The 23,018-nt window shown below is 39.0% G+C and overlaps 1 long non-coding RNA gene across 1 annotated transcript; it reads right to left on the bottom strand.

Moving 5' to 3' along the window:
- Positions 1-6,604: 6,604 nt before the first annotated feature.
- LOC121138723 lies at positions 6,605-9,253 on the bottom strand. The gene is made up of 3 exons (XR_005875594.1): positions 9,136-9,253; positions 7,185-7,263; positions 6,605-6,641 (listed from the first exon to the last, which is right to left on the bottom strand). It is a non-coding gene; the product is annotated as an uncharacterized LOC121138723 (long non-coding RNA).
- Between the last annotated feature and the right edge of the window lie 13,765 nt (positions 9,254-23,018).

Below are 23,018 nucleotides of genomic sequence, written 5' to 3'. Positions count from 1 at the left end.
AAAAAAAAAGAATAGGAGCTGTAAATTCCAATGTCTGCTAATATAAAATTAACACACCGAATTACAACCAAGAAGGATTTATAACAAAGTAAATCAACTAAAACTTTCAAATGGCCGATTGCCTCTCAAACTCCTTTTTAAGAAGGAAGAAAGGAAGGAAGGAAGGAAGGCAAAGAGAAAGAGAAAGAGAAAGAAAAAGGGAAAGAGAAAGAGAGAGCAAGCTAATGAAGGCTAAGTTATAATTCATAGCTATATGAGATATGGATACGGTACAGAATGTGAGTATCTGACAGGGTGTGATGGGCTGTGAGACAAGAGATGGTAAATATTAGAGACCATATATATTTTTGTAGGGAGAAAGAGTATGGGAAGACTAGATTTAAAGACAATACAAGAAAGAAATGATAAAGGTTATTGTGTGAGCCAGTGAGTGGTGGCACACACCTTTAATCCCAGCACTCAGGAGGCAGAGGCAGACAGATCTCGGTGAGTTAGAGGCCAGGCTGGACCGACAGCATCCAAAACAATACAGAGAATCCCTGTCTAGTAAAAATAAAAAAAGGTTATTGTGTGAAAGTTTTTTTTCCCAAATTGCAACATTCCATCCTGAAGGAGAGCTCCTTCAGTAGGAAAGTTAACAACTGAAGATAGCTTCAGGAAGTCCCTGACAATCAAGATTCTCCTGTCAGAATAAAAACTCTGAGAGTACGTCTCAGATGGAATAAAGTTGAGTTGCAAGAAGTCTCTCAAAGGAGTAAATGTAGGAAAAAAACAAGAAAAACAGACTAGACAAGCTACCTGAAGAAGCAGAAACAAGTCAATAAGAGTTTTAGACCAGGGTTGATTAGAAACTGTTGAGCTCCTTGCAGGCTGTACATGCAGTGTACTTGAGGTTTCCCAGTTTTTCTGGGTTGTCACCCATGCTGGAATAATCCTTGATGATGCACCTATCTTTGAGTCATACTTGGCAACATATCAAACCTAAGCAGCTACAAAAAAATTGGAATAACTCCATGCATCTTATCAGACCACCATGCTTTAAAATTAGAATTCAACAACAACACAAAGTGGAGAAAACCTACAAACTCATGGAAATTGAATAATGCTCAACTGCACCATCCCTGGGTCAAAGAGGAAATAAAAAAAGAAATTAAAGACTTCCTCGAATACAATGAGAATGAAGACACAACATACCCAAACCTATGGGACACTTTGAAACCAGTGCTACGGGGGAAGTTCATAGCACTAAGTGCTCACATGAAGAAACAGGAGAACAGTTATACCAGAGAATTAACATCACAGCTGAAAGCTCTAGAACACAAAGAAGCAAAATCTCCCAGGAGGAGTACACGCCAGGAAATAATCAAATTGAGGGCTGAAATCAATAAAGAAGAAACCAGGAAAAAATACAAAGAATCAATGCAACGAAGAGTTGGTTCTTTGAGAAAATCAACAAGATAGACAAACCTTTGTCCAAACTTACCAAAGAGCAGAGAGTGAACACGCAAATTAACAAAATCAGAAATGAAAAGGGGGACATAACAACAGACTCTGAGGAAATCCAGAGAATCATTAGGTCATACTTTGAAAACCTGTACTCCACAAAATTCGAAAATTAAAAGGAAATGGATGACTTCCTGGACAGCTATCATTTGCCAAAACTAAATCAAGAACAGATAAGCAATTTAAATAGACCTATAACCCCTATGGAAATAGAAGCTGTCATCAAAAGTCTCCCAAGCAAAAAAAGTCCAGGTCCAGATGGCCTCAGTGCAGAATTCTACCAGAAATTCAAAGAACAGATTATACCAATTCTTCTCAAAGTGTTCCACACAATAGAAGCAGAAGGGTCTTTGCCAAACTCTTTCTATGAGGCTTCAATAACCTTGATCCCCAAGCCACACAAAGATACAACTAAGAAAGAGAACTTCAGACCAATATCCCTCATGAACATTGATGCAAAAATACTCAATAAAATACTGGTAAATCGGATCCAAGAACACATCAAAACAATCATTCACCACGATCAAGTAGGTTTCATCCCAGTGATGCAGGGATGGTTCAACATACGAAAATCCATCAACGTAATCCACCATATAAACAAGCTGAAAAACAAAAATCACATGATCATCTCACTAGATGCTGAAAAAGCCTTTGACAAAATCCAACACCCCTTCATGATAAAGGTCTTGTAGAGATCTGGGATAACAGGGACATACTTAAACATAATAAAAGCTATATACTGTAAACCAACAGCCAACATCAAACTAAATGGACAGAAACTCAACGCAATTCCTCTAAAATCAGGAACAAAACAAGGCTGTCCACTCTCTCCATACCTTTTCAACATGGTACTTGAAGTTCTAGCTATTGCCATACGACAACAAAGGGGGATCAAGGGGATACAAATTGGGAAGGAAGAGGTCAAACTTTCACTGTTTGCAGACGATATGATAGTTTACATCAATGACCCAAAGAACTCTACCAGGGAACTCTTACAGCTGATTAACACCTTCAGCAAAGTGGCAGGCTACAAGATCAACTCAAGAAAATCAGTAGCCCTACTATATACAGATGATAAAAGGGCTGAAAGAGAAATCAGAGAAATATCACCCTTTACAATTGCCACAAACAACATAAAATACCTTGGGGTAACGCTAACCAAAACAAGTGAAAGACCTGTATCGTAAGAACTTTGAATCTTTAAAGAAAGAAATTAAAGAAGCCCTCAGAAAATGGAAAGATCTCCCATGCTCTTGGATAGGTAGGATCAATGTAGTAAAAATGGCAATCCTGCCAAAAGCAATCTACAGATTCAATGCAATCCCCATTAAAATCCCAGCACAATTCTTCACAGACCTTGAAAGAACAATAATCAATTTTGTATGGAAAAACAAAAGACCCAGGATAGCCAAAACAACCCTGTTCAACAAGGCAACGTCCGGAGGCATCACCATCCCTGACCTCAAACTCTATTACAGAGCTATAGTCCTGAAGGCAGCTTGGTATTGGCTCAAAAATAGACAGGTAGACCAATGGAATCGAATTGAAAATCCGGGTATTAACCCACACACGTACGATCATCTGATCTTTGACAAAGAAGCTAAAAATATACAATGGAATAAAGAAAGCATCTTCAACAAATGGTGCTGGCATAATTGGAGACTGGCATGTAGAAGAATGCGGATCGATCCATGTTTATCACCATGCACAAAACTTAAGTCCAAATGGATCAAAGACCTCAACGTAAATCCAGCCACACTGAACCTCTTAGAAGAGAATGTGGGTGGTACCCTTGAACAAATTGGTACAGGAGACAGCTTCCTGAACATAACACCAGTAGCACAGACAGTGAGATCAACAATTAATAAATGGGACCTACTGAAACTGAGAAGCTTCTGTAAGGCAAAGGACACAGTCAGCAAGACAAAAAGGCAGCCCACAGAATGGGAAAAAATATTCACTAATCCCACATCTGACAGAGGGTTGATCTCCAAAATTTACAAAGAACTCAAGAAGCAAGTCTCCAAAACACCAAAGGACCCTATTAAAAAGTGGGCTGCAGAACTAAATAGAGAGTTTTCAATAGAGGAGTCTAAAATGGCTGAGAGGCACTTGAGAAAGTGCTCAACATCCTTAGCCATCCAGGAAATGCAAATCAAAACAACTCTGAGATACCATCTCACTCCTGTCAGAATGGCTAAAATCAAAAACACCAATGACAATTTATGCTGGAGAGGATGTGGTGAAAGGGGGACACTCCTCCATTGCTGGTGGGAGTGCCAACTGGTTCAGCCACTTTGGAAATCAGTATGGAGATTCCTCAGAAAAATGGGAATAAACCTACCACAAGACCCAGCAACTCCACTCTTAGGCATATATCCAAAAGATGCCCATTCATACAACAAAGATGTCTGTTCCACTATGTTCATAGCAGCTTTATTTGTAATTGCCAGAACTTGGAAGCAACCTAGATGTCCCTCACCTGAAGAGTGGATAGAGAAAATGTGGTACATCTACACAATGGAGTACTATTCAGCAGAAAAAAATAATGGAATCATGAGATTCGCAGGCAAATGGATGACACTAGAAGAAACCATCCTGAGTGAGGTAACCCAGTCACAAAAAGAGAAACATGGCATGTACTCTCTCATATATGGATTTTAGACATAGATCTGGGGAGTGCCAGCCTACAATCCTATGGCCAGAGAGTCTGGGAAACAGAAACTTCATTTAGTGGCTGATCGAAGAAGAGGCAGACTCCCTTGGTTAAGTACTGAGCTGAACTCAAGAAAGCCAGTAACAGAGAGGGAGGACTGATGATCAAAGTGATTAAGACTGGGCTGTTTTAACCCCCAGAAACAGCTGACCAGACAAAGGTTAACTCTTGAATCCCAGGCATCAGCCTGGGAATCCAGCATGGGACTGATCAAGACCCCCTGAATCTGGGTGTCAGTGAGGAGGCCTAGGGAATCTATTGAGCCTTGGGCAGCAGATCAGTACCCATCCCAAGTATACACACGGACTTTGGATTCCCATAGAACAATGTGAGGTGCACTCTCACCCTGAACTCTTGGAGAAGGGTCTAGGCCCTGCCCTATATGAAATGACAGACTATGGACACCCCCATGGAGGGCCTCAACCTCCCTGGGGAAATGAGGGGATAATGGGGGGGTTGGGGGGAGGGCATGGGAGGAAGGGAGGGAATGGAAGAGGGACCAGGAACTGACTTGTGAAGCAACCTCGTTTCTTATCTAAATTTAAACTGGAAAATAAAATAAAAATAAAAACAAAAACAAAAAAACCTTAAGATTCAATAAATAGGACAATAACATCTGACTCTAATCCCAACATTTGGGGAGGTAGAGTTCAAGGTTATACAACACAAGGGGTAAGCCACCCTGGGCTACATGAGATCCTATCTAAAAAAATAAAGAAATGAAAAAGCCAAAAGAGCAGCTAGAAAGGTAACTCACGAATTAAAGGCACTTTCTGCTCTGCTCTTCATAAAGACCTCGTTCAGTTCAATTGCCAGCACATGTAAGCTCACAACTACTTATAAATCTAGTTCTAGAAGATAATAACCCTCTTCTGGTTTACATAGGGAATATACGCAAATGGTACACATATACACACACACTCAGTCACCCACACATAAATAAAAATAAATTTCTAAACATAAAACAAATCAAAACCCCAAGAGCTATGCAATATAACAAAACCTGAATATTATGCAAAATAATACTCAGTAAGGAAATCCAAACCACTAAGATTGGGTCTGACAAACAAGCAACACTAATTTTTCCTTATGATATATACGGAATGTGTCAGTGAAATTATTTAAGTACTAAGAGTTCAAAGAAAACTAAGAGTTAAGCAGAGGGGAAAGATCTTTATTAAAAATTCTTTTTATTTGATAGTCTCATGTCACCCAGACTGGACTCATATTCCCTGTATAAATGAGCTTGAACACCTGCCCCAACTGACTATCCTCCCAAGTGCTGTGATTGTAACCTAATAGGTGGCTTTAATCCTGTTTTTATGAAATGAAAATATTCTCATTAAAGGTATACTCATGAGGTGGTAGAGTGCTTGCCTGTCATACAGGAGTCCTGGACTCTACCCTCAGCACTGACAGAAAAACAAGGAGGGAACAGAAATCCATATTCAGGCACAGAGAAGAAAATGTTTTCAGGAACATGAAGCCAAAACGTCTATAGTAAAGTACCTGAGAGGTGGTAAAATTTAATTTCCTTAAATTTGAGGTTTTATGAAAAAATTTAAGCAAAAATGTAATATACAATGCTTTTATAAGGGGTGTTAAGGAAGTTATATTTATCTTGAAAAATAATGCAAGTTTGATGAGAGCACAGACAGTTTTTATTGATTGGAGGCAGAAAGGAAGACAAAAGAAAAAATGAACAAAATATATACTCAGGTTTAAGATTTGTTTTGTGAATGAGACAATAGATACTTACCACACAAGACACAAAAACCTCCTTTGTGTTCATTTAAAATAACTATTTGAATGAAAAACAAATAAATGGTATATATAATGCCACCCCAATACATTAAATAGTACAACTTATTTTAAGTCACTTTAAAACACAATCTGTGTGTCTAAAAGAGAGGGTAACTAATAAACATTGGGAATGTTGAAATATATTTTATACTTACTTACAAAGCTGCCTTAATGAATGAGCTCTGATTGGAATAGTCTGTACAAGTGTTTTCTCTCGCAAGTTAACCTTGTCCAGCCTCCATTACTACCTTCATCCCAATCTAGAAAAAGCAAACCAACAGTCATTCACACTCTGTGGTAGATAAAACACTTATCTACAAACTATAAAAAATACACACCTGCATAATCCATAAGCACATATTACAATAATGATCTTGTCAGTCCACATATTAGACTTATTGCAATAGGAAGTAATCACACTGAACAAGCGCACTCAGACTAGAAAAGATACTGCATACCCCGTTAGAAGCCTTCTTCTTTGATTTCCAATCATCCAATTGTAACTTTGTCTTTGCATCAACTTTGACAAGTAGCTTCTTCTCTCCGATCTTAAGGTCATACAATAATCTGAGAGCACGGAGGGTAGATTCAGGCTTCTTATACTCACAAAATCCAAAAGCTAGCAATAAAAATGTGATAAATGTTAACATATAGAAAGTAAAAAATACAGCAAACTAAAATGAATAAAGACATTGCTTATGAGGGTACTGAAGTCATTACTCCAATCCTGTTCTTTAGCCCTCTAATAACCATTTCACATTTAACATCTGTGTGTGTGAGTTATGTAAATAAAAATAACATGAGCAAAGGAGAAAAATGGAAATTAAGTAAATTATTAACAAAGAGCAAATGAGGACTACAATAGCTATCAAAAGACAGAACAAATTCCCAATAGAGAAAGCTCATACAGATCCTGAATGAAATAAACATTTAAAATCTAACAATAGAGAACTATAAACAAGTACTTCAATATTAACTGGACAACAATATTTTTCTATATTAGGAAATACAGCTAGTATTTTTAGGTATTATGAATTTATTTTGAATATTTTCCTATAGCCCCTTTTTTCCTAACAAGGAAAAGGAGCAAAACAAATTTTTTATGATTCAGAGTTTATACTAAAATATAGAAAGGGAAAAAGCCAGGCATTGTGGTACACACCTTGGATCACAGCACTTGGAGGAAGAGGCAGATCAGGGAGAATTTCAGACCAGGCTACAGAGTACAAGGACAGCGAGGGCTACAAAGAGAAAAAGATTAGATAGATAGATAGATAGATAGATAGATAGATAGATAGATAGATAGATAGATAGATAGATAGATAGATAGACAGACACAACAAAATGACCAGTGAAATGACTGACATTAAATTGATAATTATTAAAGTTGTATGATGACTGATAATTATTAAAGTTGTATGATGATAACCTTGGAGTTGTTGCTCCATCTCAATTTTATACATGTATAAATTATCCATAATAAAGATATTTCTAAATCAAGACGAGGTACTAAAAATTGCATATATGAAGCACTATACTTAATCCATAGTACCAAAAGGAGAAAGAGGGGCAGGGAGTTAAACAGTGTTTCTGTCTAGAATGAAAGTTAATTTACTTCAAAAGTAATAGGTCTTTGCGGCTGGGAAGCAGCTGCCATAGTAGTGTGAGGACAAGAGTTAGGATACCTAGTACTCAGCTATGTGTTGGTGGCCCACGCCTTTAATCCCAGCACTCGGGAGGTAGAGGCAGGCGGATCTCTGTGAGTTCAAGGCCAGCCTGGTCTACAGAGCGAGTTCCAGGACAGCCTCCAAAACAATACAGAGAAACCCTGTCTTGAAAAACAAAACAAAAAAAGGATAGCAAGTACTCACACAAGAGCAGATGTAACACAGCAAACTCTAGTAATCCCAGTACCCCAGAGGCAAACATGGGGAAACCCTGGCCAAGCTGGCTAGCTATACTAACTAGAATCTACAAACTCCAAGTTCAGCAACAGACTCTAAATAAAGTAGAACAAAGTTAAGACCTAAGAAACAAATCAACCATACCTAGATATACAAAACAAGAAAGAGCAGCTAAAGCTGGGCAGTGGGAGTACATGGCTTTAATGCCAGCACTTGGGAGGCAGAGGCAGGCATATCTCTGTGAATTTGAGGCCAGCCTGATCTGCAAAATGAAATCCAGTATAGCCAGGACTACACACAGATAAACCCTGTCTCAAAAGAGATGCTTGTCATTGCAGGGGACCCAGTTCAATTCCCACCACACCCATTAGCAGCTCATAATCATCTAGAACAGCAGGTTCAGGGAATCTGACACTCTCTTCTGGTGTCTGCAAAACTGAAAACAGGAGGTGCATACATATAGGCACATATTCACATACACAAAGTAAAAACAAATGATCTCGATGGACAGTGTTGACCTACACCTTTGATCCCATCACTCAGGAGGCAGAGCCAAGTGGATATCTTGTTAGTTCAAGGCCAGCCTGCTCTGTAGAGTAAGTTCCAGGACAGGCTCCAAAAGTACACAGTGAAACCCTGATGTGAAAAACAAAACACAGTAATAAATACATAAATCTCAATAAATAAATGATAAGTCATGTGCTATCTATCTTCTGTTCCTGAGCTCTAATCAATCCAACTGGACCAGACGGCCTTCCTTTCGTACTAAAAGGGCCTTAAACATGCAAGAACTAGTGGCAGAATTAGAGACAGCACAGCAATTAAGAACACAACACACTTGTAACAGAAGGCAGATTCCCAGGACCCTTGTCAAGCAGCTGGAAAGCAGCTATAACACCTTCTCCAAGGGATCTCTTCCAGCTTTGGTGGGCACTGCACTCACATGCAGAAAGTCATACACAAACTTTCAGGCAGTTATAAAATCTTGTTTTAAGAAGAAACTACCAGATTTGTTCAGTTTAATGTATTAAATTTTCCTCTTCTACCTCATTTTTGTTTCAACTTTTGAAACTTTCAATCCCAAATCTCAGCCAAAACTTTCTCAATTATCTTTTAATATGTTCTAATAGGAAAATTAAAGTAAAACAAGTTAAGTGACTTATGCAAGCAGGTTAAAGTGGTAGCAACAAATAAAGAAAATATGTATACCTTGAAGTTTTCCAGAAGCACCTTGTACTCTCTTCCAGCTCAACACCAAGCCACATTTCTTAAAAAGAAAAATAAGAATTTACCATTTAACAAGATGAAATAATTTTCAAGACAAGTAAGATGACAATTAAAGGTTACAGAGTGTGGTAGTTCACACCTGTGATCCAGGAGGCTGAGGTAGAACAAACAAGTTTAATGGCAGCCTGGGTCACAATGTGAGACCCAGTTTCAAAATACCACCACCACAAAAAAAAAGCTTAGCAAGATCATGCCAGCAACTAAGCTTGTTAAAATAAATTACTAAGTCTCCCATAAACATGAGACATAAAACAAATTGCTTAAACAAAAAACATAAAGCCTTAACCAGGCAGTGGTGTCACACTTTAATCCTATCACTCAGGAGGCAGAGTTTGAGACCAGCCTGATCTACAGAATGAGTTCCAGGACAGCCAGGACTACAAAGAGAAACCCTGTCTGGAAACACCAAAAATGATCCAGGCAATCATAGAACATGCCTTTAATCCCAGCACTGGGGAGGCAGAGGCAGGCAGTTCTCTGAATTTAAGGCCAGCCTGGTCTAGAGACCAGGTCTACAGAGTGAGTTCCAGGACTGGCTCCATAGCTACTGAGAAATGCTGTCTTGAAATAGCAAAACAGAAAACCCATGAAGCCTTAAGAAAAAAGAAAAAGGAGCCTTACTGACTCCTAACAGAAGAAAACAGGAGGGGAGTATATTCTTTTTCATTTATTCTATGAATTATTTTAATAATATGATATAGGATTGTGTATGACTGATCACAGTCCCTTTGGACAATGTATTGCTTCCCTTGGACTGAATCTCTGCCCCCAGTCCTCATTAATAAATCTTATATCCTATTCCTAGTACCTCAAAACCAAAATAAGAATTGTGACTCACAGGATGGGGTGGTCCACACAGTCAAAATACAGACATAATATAAATAACAAGACAGGCAAAAATGGCATACAGCTTTAATCCCAGCACTTTGGATGTAGAGCCAGGTGTGTATCTGAGTTTGAGGCCAGCTTGGTTAACTCTGTCTTGAACCTCAAAATATAATTTTAAATAAAAATCATGAAGATATCTAAACATTGTTTCTAGTCTGCATAAGATTAAGAATCATCACCTGTTAAAAATCTTCTAATGAGCAGTGCGTTGGTGGCCCACGCCTTTAACCCCAGCACTCAGGAGGCAGAGGCAGGTGGATCTCTGTTAGTTCAAGGCCAGCCTGGTATACAGAGCAAGTTCTAGGACAGCCTCCAAAACAATACAGAGAAATCCTTTCTCAAAAAACAAACAAAAAAAATCTTCTAATGATCAAAATATACTGTATGAAAGCACTTTAAAAATACTTTTAACCTGTTTACTAAGTACTTACAAAATCACAACATATTAACTCACACATTATTAATGAGAAAACAACACTCTTATTATGGTGAGTTTTGATCACTTTAAGTAACTCAGCATCACCAAAACTAGGAATAAAGACAACATGAAACACTTGTGTAAAAAATATGTGATTTGAAACTGAACAAATACTAAGCAATCTCAAGCTCTGAGAAATACTTTATAAATGATCTAGACTTGTGTCAGGGAAACAAGTAGAATAAATAAATGAATAAAATAAAACCAGAGAGCTTGTTCTGTATTATACTATCTAAAGGAGGAACATGTTTAAATAAGACATGAACTCCAAATGTATGCCACCAAACATGGCAACTATGAAGGCTCTTTTCCCCAATGTTAATTTAATAACTCTGTAATGAAGTTATAATTATTGTGAATCACTTTCTTAAACTTCTGTGGAAATGTATAGAATACATTTTTAATTAAAACTGAATATTTAAATCTAATTAACTTGTAAGCCAATGATACATATCATTGCCTATATTCTTGCTTTATTTAACTTAAACAAGGAACTGGGCAAGGCATTATGAAAACCAAACAAGAATTCTTCCTGCATTAAAGACAAACTGGGTTTCTTTTACACAACGAAAAGCTATGACTTGTGCCCAGGATATTGTAGAATCAGATATTGCTTCTGTTCACTGACGAGCCTACTATCTAGAGAGGAAAACAAGTTACTTTTTATACTGGTTACATGTTAAAATAAAACTTTTAGCCATGCTGGATTAACAAATCATTAAAACTAATTTCACCTGTTTCTTGTAACCCTTACAAACATGTCTGTTGGAACATTTAAAAATAATATTTGTGGTTCACGACTTTCAATGGTACAATGCGACTACAAATTGTCATTCCAAGTCGCTGACCACACTTTCCCCTCCTTGAGACCTCCCTGACTTCTCAGCTTCTGTGACAGTGCACTACAGTGACTCTACACTCATCCTCAGCTGCCTCCTTGCCCTCTTCCACCGGGCTCTTTGTGAGTTCCTAAAGCGTCCACCCAGTTTGCTATTCCAACATTTGCTTAATTGACCCAGGTTTACACTTCACAACTCTGACCTCAGGCCATCTTCACCTGCTGACACTTCAAACCACTTACTAACTTCCTTATTTCTCTCTCATTCTCCAAACTTGAACTCAATCTTACACTGTAGCTGAACAGCTCGCTGTCCTGCTCACATTTCTTTTGCACTTCTGTTACTTTAGCTCTCATAGCCCTTAATTATGTGAAAGTTACCTCAATTCTCCTGTACACCTGGAAGGTGTCACTCTCAGCCTGTCTGTGCCAGAAGAGCCCCGAGAAACCGGAGGCCTCCCATTTCCTAAGCAGGGTTCCTCAGTCTCAGCCAGGTTGGACCCAGCCCCTCATTCTGGAGGACTCCCGCTGTGCAGCCTGCAGACTCAGGCCCTGGCCCTCAGCCAGCAACAGAGAACTCAGCAGGCAGGGACACAATCTGCCCAGCACATCCCTGCCATGCACCTTCTCTCTCCAGGCCTGGGCGGTTTACTCGCAGCCCAGGTTTCCTCCTTAGCTGCAGCTGTTGTTTCCCATGAGAACTAGCAGCCCACAGAGCAGGTCGTCCAAGGCCCTCCCTAGAGGCCTCATTGTTGTGGTAATTTCCTGCCTCTGTGACATTTGCCAATAGACAGGGTGAGGACAGAGCTTCCAGACAATCAGGCAGACCAGGAGGGTTGGGGGCTGCAGCTGGCTTTTCTCAGTTTGAACGACAATACAATGTCTAAGATTGTGCACAATCTGAGGCAGCTATAGAGTTTGATGCAGGTCTGGTGTTCTCCCAGGCTACAGGAGATGTCATTTTCCACTTGGTTTTTTGTTTGAGACTGAGAGTCATGTGTTCTGTGCAGGTATCAAACACCATGAAGACAGATGGCCTTTAAAAACCTATTCTGCCTCCAACATGTATGTGTGCACACCATGTCCCGTTTTGTGATATTTAAAACCGAACACTTCCCAGTCCTTCACATCACTTAATTTGGGTTATTTTTGTTTTGCTTTTTGGGACAGGGTTTCTCTGTGTAGCTTTGGAGCCTCCAGCCTCAGGAGGTAGAGGCTGGTTTCAAACTCAGAGATCGGCCAGGCTCTACCTCCTGAGGCAGACATGAACCACCACAGCCTTGTAAATTTGTACAGTTCCCCAAAATGCATGTCATTTATTGTTTATGCCCTCAATCAAAGCGATTGGCATGTACAAAGAACCTGAGAAACTACCCTAAATATTCTAGGCCCCAAATCTGAAAAAGTCTTCCAAGATTCAAGTATGCAGAGAACAGGAAATATTTTCAGTTTTGATTTTGCAACCATGTAATTTTATGTAATTGTAAACACAGATATGCCTCTAATCCTAAATAGATGGAGGCAATGAGTTGATGTCAGAATGGCTTTTTTGTTTTGTTTTGTTTTTGGAGACAGGGTTTCTTTCTGTGTATTGCTTTGGAGGTATCCTGAAACTTACTCTGTAGACCAGGATGGCATTGACCTCTGGGATTAAAGGCATGCACTACGAACACCCGGCCAGACTGGCTTAACAAATTACAGGAAAACCTTTGCTACACAGAGTCAAATTACATTTTCTATTTCCCAGAATGAATTGTTCTAATACTAATCTTTCCCACCAGAAGAATGGCAGCTGGGAGGTGAAGGTTCTTACACTTAAGTAGCTTTTTCCCCAATTGCTCATATGGGAAGAATGCAGACAGTAGAGCAGACCACATTAAACAAACTCAATACACATGTTAGACATGCATAAGATAATACACATTTGTAAGGTTGTTCATTACTTCAACTGCAATCTGACTGATAGAACCAATCTCAACATAAGACATTTTTGTGCAAAGACGTACATGAAGTACTGGTATATATAAATAATAAAGCTAAGTGTTCTGCAACAAATCATAGTTCATCCATGTAATAAAACTCTGTATGAGTTATGTACAAAGACATGTGTGGAGGTATACACAATCATTAATCCTATGATGGTAGAGGCATGTGGATCTCTGTGTGTTTGAGGTCAGCCTGCGCTACAAAGCTTGTTCCAGGACAGCCAGTGCTGTTACAGAGAAACCATGCCTCAAAAAACAAAAGAAATGAAACAAAACTTGGGAACCTGAACAGTGGTATAACAGAATGCAGGTGAGGTCCAATAGTGATTAGTAATGACAAAGCAGAAACTGAACCTGAAAGCAGTACTGAGGAGAGGAGCCTGCCAGACTAGAGTATGAATGATTAAATCATTAAAAGCAAGAGACTATCAATGAGGCCATGTCTATAATCAATTTGCATATGATCATAATTTGCTTTTACTCACATATAGTAAAGAACTATCATGATTATAACATATTTAGTTATCTTTAAATCAAAAACTGTCTCATTCTTTATAATCTTGCCTAGAAAAAAAACTCATCCACAAGAAATTTGAAAAAGTTTTCTCACTAATTCTATTTACTCTATACTCTGTAATTGGGTACATTTTCCAATACTGTAACGCTGTTGTACTCTAAAGTTTTCCTTATATTACCAAAAAAGAAATGGAGTATCGTTGATCTTGTTTTTTTTTTTTGGAAAGTAGAGACCAACATGGGCCACACAATGGGACCCAGGTCATACCTAGGCAAAGAGAGGGAGAGAGAGAAAGAAAGGGGAAGTTTGGGGAGAAGGAAGGAATTCAATTAAATGAATCCCAATAAAAAGGGACACACTTAAAGCCAGGCAGTGGTAGTGCACACTTTTAATGCCAGCACTCAGGACGCAAAGGATTTTAAGGCCTGAGAGAGTTCCAAGACTGCCAACGCAGTTACACAGAGAAATCATGTCTTGGAAAAACAAAGAAATGAAACAGAACAGACTATATACACACTTGAAATCGAGAGAGTTTCTGAGTATGGTGGTGCATGCCTCTAATCCCAGCACTGGAGAAGCAGCAGAAGTATCTGGCTTCAAGGTCACCATGCGCAACATAACCAGCCAGAACCACATAGAAAAACTCCTTTACAAAGACAGAAAAAAAGTTAAAATTCAATTGAACTCCAATTTTGTATGAAAATATAAAGGGCATCAATCCAATGAATATAGTGTAATATTATTCCTTCCTGTTTTTATAATTATCTTTTTCTGTTGGTATTTACAACCATTCCTAATTTGGTCGCTTCAAGACTCAAGGAGGGAGCTAGGCAGTGGCACACACCTTCAATCCTAGCACTTGAGTTCAAGGTTATATACACGGCTATACAGAGAACCCCTGCCTCAAAAAACAAAACCTATCTAGCTAGCTAGCTAACCAACTACTAACTAATTAAGACTCAACAGGGAGGGTAAACAGTGGTATAAACCTTTAATACCAGCACCAGTTTGAGGTCAGCCGGGACTACAAAGGGAGTGCGTTTTAGATTAACCCAGAGAAACTTTCTTTAGAAACCAAAAAACCTCAAGTAGGGGCAGGCATCTACATAGTGAGTTCCAGGCTATCCAAGTTTATTGAGAACCTGTCTCAAAAATAAAAGCAAAACAGACATGTTAAACATAGAAAAAAACAAATAAAATGTGTATGCTCAAATGCAATCAATAAAATTGTATGTAGTAAATACAAAAATGAACTCTAACCAGAAAAATCCAAAACTGTTCTGATATAAAAACCTTGATTCTACATCATAGACCATACCAAGTTTGGTAAAAAACAAGCCTGACAAACAATGGATGCCTACTTATATGTATTTGCAATTATATTTTCTTCTTGGTGGTTATATATATATATATATATATATATATATATATATATATATATATCTGCTTTTGGCTGGTATTCATGCCAATTATTTGAAATTTCACTATGAGGAAACATCCGCATTTCTATTACAGTTTATAGGGAAAATATTATAAATCTCATGTAACAAGCTCTTTAAAGAACATCTTCAGGGTCTGGCTGGGATAGAGCCTAGAATATATCCAATTTCCTAGGGCACTCTTTGAAGTTCACTTTAATGTTCAATAACAGAACATACTGTACACAGCCAAGAATTTTTCTAGTGCATCACCATACTTGTACACTGTAACCCAGCCCTTTGGATTGCAATGGAAGGAAGTACCCTGGGAGATAGTAAGTTTCAGGACAGCCTGAACTAGACTGGGGAGCTGTCCTGTCTGGGCTGCCATCCATGATCTCTTAGTGTAGGTAGAATATCTATCCAGGACCTTCTGGCTTTCAGAGTTTCCATGGAGAAGTCAGGTGTAATTCTGATAGGTCTGCATTTATATGTTACATGACCGTTTTCCATAGCTGCTCTTAATAATCTTTCTTTACTCTGTATGTTTGGGGTCTTGATTATTATGTGGTGAGGAGATTCTTTTTGTGGTCCACTCTATTTGGTGTTCTGTAGGCTTCTTGTACCTTCATTGGCATGTCTTTCTTAAGGTTGGGAAAGTTTTCTTCTATGATTTTGTTGAATATGCCTTCTGCCCCTTTGAGGTGGATTTCTTCTCCTTCTTCTATACCTATTATTCATAGGTTTGGTCTTTTCATGGTGTCCCATATTTCCTGGATGTTTTGTGTTAAGTATTTGTTGGATTTAAGGTTTTCTTTGGTTGATAAATCCATTTCTCCTAGTGTATCTTCAACACTTGAGATTCTCTCTTCCATCTCTTCTATTCTGTTGGTAATGCTTATGTCGGTAGTGCCTGACTGTTTGTCCAGCTTTTCTATTTTCTGCCTTTCTTCAGAATGTGTTTTTTTAATGTCTCTATTTCAGTTTTCAAGCCTCGCAGTGTTGCATTGCTTCTTGAATTTTTTGGTTTGTTCTTTCGCCCATTTCTTGTATTTTTTGGTTTGCTTTTTGTTCCATTTCTCGCATTTTGTGCTTTGTTTCATCCATTTCCTGCCTTTTTTGGTTTGTTTCTTCTTCTATTTTTTTCATTTTTTGCTTTGTTTTTTTCTACCATTTCTTGAATTTTTTGTTTTGTTTCTTCTACCATTTCCTGCCTTTCTTGGTATGTTTCTTCTTCCAATTCTTGCATTTTTTGCTTTGTTTTTTCTTCCATTTCTTGCATTTTTTGCTTCATTTCTTCTTCCATTTCCTGCCTTTTTTGGTTTGTTTTTTCTTCCATTTCTTGCATTTTTTGGTTTGTTTTCTCTTCCATTTTTTGAGGGAATTTCCTATATCCTCTTTTAGGGCCTCTATCATTTTCATGAAAGTGCTTTTAAGGTCGTTCTCTTCTGCTTCATTCGCATTGGAATGTTGGGGTCTTGCTGGTGTGGAGTCTCTAGAATCTGGCGGTGTCATATTTGTTTTTCTGTTGCTGAGTGTGTTTTTGTATTGTCTCTTTCCCATCTCTTCTTCTAGTGGGTGCAGAAAGAGCCCCTTCCTGGTCTGGGGACCAGAGTTCCCTTTTGGTGGGTGCTTGCAAGTCCAATAATTTGGTGGTTCTTCTATTCCTTGTCCTAATGCTTGTCCCGTGGGTGGAGAAGAAGAACAGGAATCTGGGGCGCTTAGTCTCCTACCTGGTCCCCTGGACCCTATGCTGGGTCCTGTTATACCTGATCCTGAACATCTATTCCCCTGGTCTCCCTCGCTCCTCTGGTTTCCTGGTCTCATTGGTGGGAGAGAAGACCTGGAGTCTGGGGTGCTTGGCTCCCACCAGCATTGGGAGCTCTGTGCAGTTCCCAAGCCATCTGCAGGTACTGGAACATAGGCCAGGAAGGCGGCCAGTTTACCTGATGCTGCTGTAGGAACAGCTGCTTCCCTGGACTCCCAGCCTCCTCTGGTTTCCTGGTCTCGTTGTTGGGAGAGAAGATCTGGAGTCTGGGGTGCTTGGCTCCCGTCGGGATTGGGAGCTCTGTGCTGTTGCCAGGCAATCAGCAGGTACTGGAACACAGGCCAGGAAGCCAGCTTGTTTACCTGATGCTGCCGGTGGAACAGCTGCTTCCCTGGACTCCCCAACAAATCTTAAACACAAAATATCCAGGAAATATGAGACACCATGAAAATTAAAAACCTAAGCATAATAGGTATATAAAAAAGGTGAAAATACTTAAAAGGTGCAGAAAACAAAGCCTAAATTTTGGATGGCTTTAGTTGAAACACCAGAGACCTGAGGACTGCACACAGCAGAGCCAGATCCCACCCAAATGGGATTCAACCCACCCAGAGACCCCCAGGTTCTAAGTCCCAGGCTACACTCATGGGACAGGGGAGGTGAGGCAAGTAAAACTTCTGGTGGCCTGAGCAGAACCAACAGAGACCTGAGGACTGTGCACAGCAGAGCCTGGCTACCACATCAATGGGATTCAGGCTTCCCAGGGACTGCCAGCTTCTAAGTCCCAGTCTCCACCCACGGGATAGGGGAGGTGATGCAAGCCTAACTTCCAGTGCTTCAGCAGAAACACCAGAGACCTGAGGACTGCACACAGCAGAGCTGTATCCCAGCCAGACAGAATTCAACCAGCCCAGAGACTGCCAGCTTCCAAATCCCAGTCACCACCCATGGGACAGGCAAAGCGAGAGTCCAGCCTAAGCAGAGTTTGATAAGGTCCTCTTACTAGGATGGCCTTCATCCATGCAACAGGAAAGCCACCAGGGTATTGGACCTGCTCCCACCCACTGGAAAGTGGTCACATACCCACCAGGGGAGGAAGAGACTCCTTCTGCATCCACAGGAAGAAATGATGGGAAGGAGACAATACAAAAACACACCCACCAACAGAAAAACCAATATGACACCACCAGAAACTAGAGAATCTTCACCCCCAAGAACTAAAGAGTCCATTGCAGAAGAAGCAGATGAGAAAGACCTTAAAAGCAACTTCATGAAAATGATGGAGGCCCTCAAAGAAGATATGAGAAAATCCCTTAAAAACATGGAAGAAAATACAAATAAAAATACAAGAATTGCAAGAAATGGAGGAAAAACAATACTAAAAATTCAAAAAATGCAAGCAATGCAAGAAAATACAAATCAAAAACTTCAACAAATGCAAGAAAGGGGGAAATGACAAAGCAACAATTACAAGAAATAATTCAAACAGGTAAAGTGCTGAAACCTGAAATAGAGACAATAAAAAACACAGTCTGAAGGAAGGCTGGAAACAGAAGAGCTGTGCACACAGTCAGGTACTACAGATACAAGCATAACCAATAGAATACAAGAGATGGAAGACAGAACCTCAGGGGTGGAAGATATACTAGGGGAAATAGATTCATCGACCAAAGAAAATCATAAGTCCAACAAATGCCTAAAACGAAATATCCAGGAAATATGGGACTCCGTGAAAAGACCGAACCTAAGAATAATAGGTACAGAAGAAAGTGAAGAAATCTGACTCAAAGGGGAAGAAAACATATTCAATAAAGTCATAGAAGAAAACTTTTCCAAATTAAAGAAAGATATGCCAAAGAATGTACAAGAAGCCCATAAAACACTAAACAGAGAAGAAACAAATGGAAATCCCCTCAGCACATAATAGTAAAAACTCCAAACATACAGGATAAAGAAAGAATATTAAGAGCAGCAAAGGAGCCGGGTGTTGGTGGCACATGCCTTTAATCCCAACACTCGGGAGGCAGAGGCAGGTAGATCTCTGTGAGTTCGAGACCAGCCTTTTTCTACAGAGCTAGTTCTAGGATAGCCTCCAAAACAATACAGAGAAACCCTCTCTCGAAAAACCAAAAAAAAAAAAAGAAAAAGAGCAGCAAAGAAAAAAGGGCAAGTAACAAACAAAGGCAAAAATATCAGAATCACACCTGATTCTCCATGGAAAATCTCAAAGCCAGTAGGTACTGGATAGATATTCTACCAACACTAAGTGTCCACGGATGTGAGCCCAAACTGCTATACCCAGCAAAACTTTCAATCAATATAGATGGAGAAAACAATATATTCCATGAAAAAAACAGATTTAAACACTATGTATCCACTAACCCAGCCCTACAGAAAGATCTGGAAGGAAAACCCCAACCCAAGGGAGTTAACTACAAATAGAAAAACATACGCAATAAATAATCCCACTTTACAAACAGCCAAAAGATAAGAGGTGGATATCCCCATATAATTCCACCACTATCAACTATTCCAAAACAAACAACAGTGAGCTATCAACGGTCATTAATATCCCTCAATATTAATTGTCTTCACTCACCCATAAAGAGACACAGGCTAACAGAATTGATTCGAAGACAGAACCTATCCTTTTTCTGTATACAAGAAACACACCTCAACCTCAAAGACAGACATTACCTCAGAGTTAACGGTTGGGAAAATATTTTCCAATCAAATGGACACAAGAAACAAGCAGGAGTAGCAATCCTATTATCCAAGAAATTAGATTTTAAAATAAAATCAATCAAAGGAGATGAAGGAGGGCACTTCATATTCATCACAGGAGAGATACACCAAGAAGAACTTTCAATTTTGAACATCTATGTCCCAAATTAAAAGGCAACAACATTCATAAAAGAAACATTACCAAAACTCAAATCACATATAAAGCCACACACACTTATAGTGGGAGACTTCACCACCACACTCTCACCTCTAAATAGTACTACCAGACAATAACTTAACAAAGAAGCAAAGTGACTAATGGAAATTATGACCTAATTTGTATTAATAGACATCTATGGAACATTCCATCCAAATAAAAAAGAATATACCTCCTTCTCAGCTCCATATGGAACCTTCTCAATAATCGACCACATACTTGGCAACATATCAAGCCTCAGCAGGTTCAAAAAATTGGAATAACTCCATGTATCTTATCAGACCACCATGCATTAATATTAGAATTCAACAACAACACAAATTGCAGGAACCCTACAAAATCTTGGAAGTTGAATAATGCACAACTGCATCATTGCTGGGTCAAAGAAGAAATAAAAAAGAAATTAAAGACTTCCTAGAATTCAATGAGAATGAGGACACTACATACCAAAACTTATGGGACACTTTGAAAGCAGTGCTACATGAGAAGTTCATAGCACTAAGTGCCCACATGAAGAAACTGGATGATAGTTACACTAGACAATTAACAGCACAGCTTAAAGCTCTCGAAAACAAAGAAGCAAATTCACTCAGGAGGAGTAGAAGCCAGGAAATAATCAAATTGAGGGCTGAAATCAATAAAGCAGAGGCTAAGAAAACAATACAAAAAGTCAATATAACGAAAGTTGGTTGTTTGAGAAAATCAACAAGATAGACAAACCTTTATCCAGACTTGCCAAATGACAGAGTGTGAACATGCAAATTAACAAAATCAGAAACGAAGAGGGGGACATAACAATGTACACTGAGGAAATCCAGAGAATCATCAGGTCATACTTTGAAAACCTGTACTCCACATATTTGAAAATCTTAAGGAACTGAACAATTTCCTGGATAGGTATCACTTGCAAAAATTAAATCAAGAACAGATAAGCAATCTAAATAGACCTATAACCTCTAAGGGAACAGAAGCAGTCATCAAGAGTCTCCCAACTAAAAAAAGCCCAGGGCCAGATGGCCTCATTGCAGAATTCTACCAGATATTCAAAGAACAATTTATACCAATTCTTCTCAAAGTATTCCCCGCAATAGCAGCAGAAGGGTCTTTGCCAATCTCTTTCTACGAGGTTTCAATAACCTTGGTACCAAAGCCATACACAGACAAAACTAAGAAAGTGAACTTCAGGCCAATATCCCTCATGAACATTGATGCAAAAATACTCTATAAAATGCTGGCAAATCAGATCCAAGATCACATCAGAAAACTCATCCACCATGATCTAGTATGCTTCTTCCCAGGCATGCAGGGTTGGTTCAACATACGAAAATCCATCAATGTAATCCACAATATAAACATGCTGAGAAACAAAAATCACATGATCATCTCACTGGATGCTGAAAAAGCCTTTGACAAAATGCAACATCCCTTCATGGTAAAGGCCTTGGAGAGATCTGGAATAACAGGAACATACCTAAACATAATAAAAGCTATATACAGCGAACCAACAGCCAACATTAAACTAAATGTAGAAAAAACTCAACGCAATTCCTCTAATATCAGGTCCAAGAGAAGGCTGTCCACTCTCTCCATTCCTTTACAATATTGTAGTTCAATCAATAGCAATAAGACAACAAAAGGAGATCAAGGGAATACAAATTGGAAAGGAAGAGGTCAAACTTTCACTATTTGCAGATGAAATGATAGTTTATATAAATGACCCAAAGAACTCTACCAGGGAACTCTTGCAGCTTGTAAATATATCATATATATACATTAGTTTAAGAAGGAAATTTTATTCTGTATACATATTTATATGTATGGTATTTGTATCATTTCCTAATTAAATATTACCTTTGTATTTATGTTTCCCTCATGCATTTGGACTTATTTGCGTCTTCATTCCTACCTCCCTGCCATCTCCACCCTTCTAGTCATTCACATTCATCTTCTAATATTCTCTCTACTCATTTTCAAATTTATTATATTCAGTGTAGTTTGATTCTCATCATTTCTTATTTCTCTTCTTCCTTCTCTTTTCTTCCTTTGTTTCTCCTTTTGTTTCTTTTGTTATTGTCTCTATTTAGGAAGACTGATCATTGAGTTCATGGATGAAACACATGTCAGACATTGTTTCTTAAATTTGAAAAACTTTGGTGACCACAGTTGGAATACTCAGTAGCATAGTAACTACTTATAATGTAAGGAGGTTTTGGCTTCACAGAGTTCATAAAATGGCAAGAGAGTAATCATACTCTGTACTCTACAGGGGAAGCCAAGGTTTCATGATTATGAGGACATAAGAATGTGATTATAGTACATAGTAGATGCAAGATGCCATGTATATTTTAAACATTTTTAAAAATTAAGAAGGAACAAATATGGTAGAAGTGTCACCCCAAAAGAAGTCAAAAAACATGCACTATATATATATATATATATATATATATATATATATATGTAAATCTCAGCACAATTATCTATTCTTTAGCATTTTTTCATTTATTTACATACAATTCAAAGTTTGTCCTACCTCCTTTCTTCCCAGTCTATCTCCCCAACTCCAGCTTCTTCTTCTCATCAACTCTTCCTCCTTTCAGAAAAGGTGAGACCTTTCTTGGGTGTTTACAAACCCTGAAATATCAAGATGAGTTTAGGAACACGTCCTTACCCATGGCTTAAGACTTGGTGGGGATTGAAGCTTGGGGAACAGGTTCCAAAATGTCAGCTCATGCATCAGTGACAGGTCCTGATCACACTGCCAGGGACCCCCAAATACAGGAAGCTATACATCATTAACTAGCGTGCAGAGGGCACAGGTTGGTTAGTCTTTTGTGACTAACCCAGCGAGTCCAGCTTCAGGTGAGAGTAGGTCTCCGGCGGGGACGCCCGCCCTTCCCCCATCCCCCTGGATCTTCGGGACTACCTGGCACCCAGAAGACCCGCCCACACAGGAAAGACATCAGCCCCTCCAA

Source organism: Mesocricetus auratus, unplaced genomic scaffold (assembly GCF_017639785.1).
Source record: "Mesocricetus auratus isolate SY011 unplaced genomic scaffold, BCM_Maur_2.0 contig_1696_pilon_obj, whole genome shotgun sequence".
NCBI classification, from domain to species: Eukaryota; Metazoa; Chordata; class Mammalia; order Rodentia; family Cricetidae; genus Mesocricetus; species Mesocricetus auratus.
This window is presented reverse-complemented; position numbering and strand designations above follow the sequence as displayed.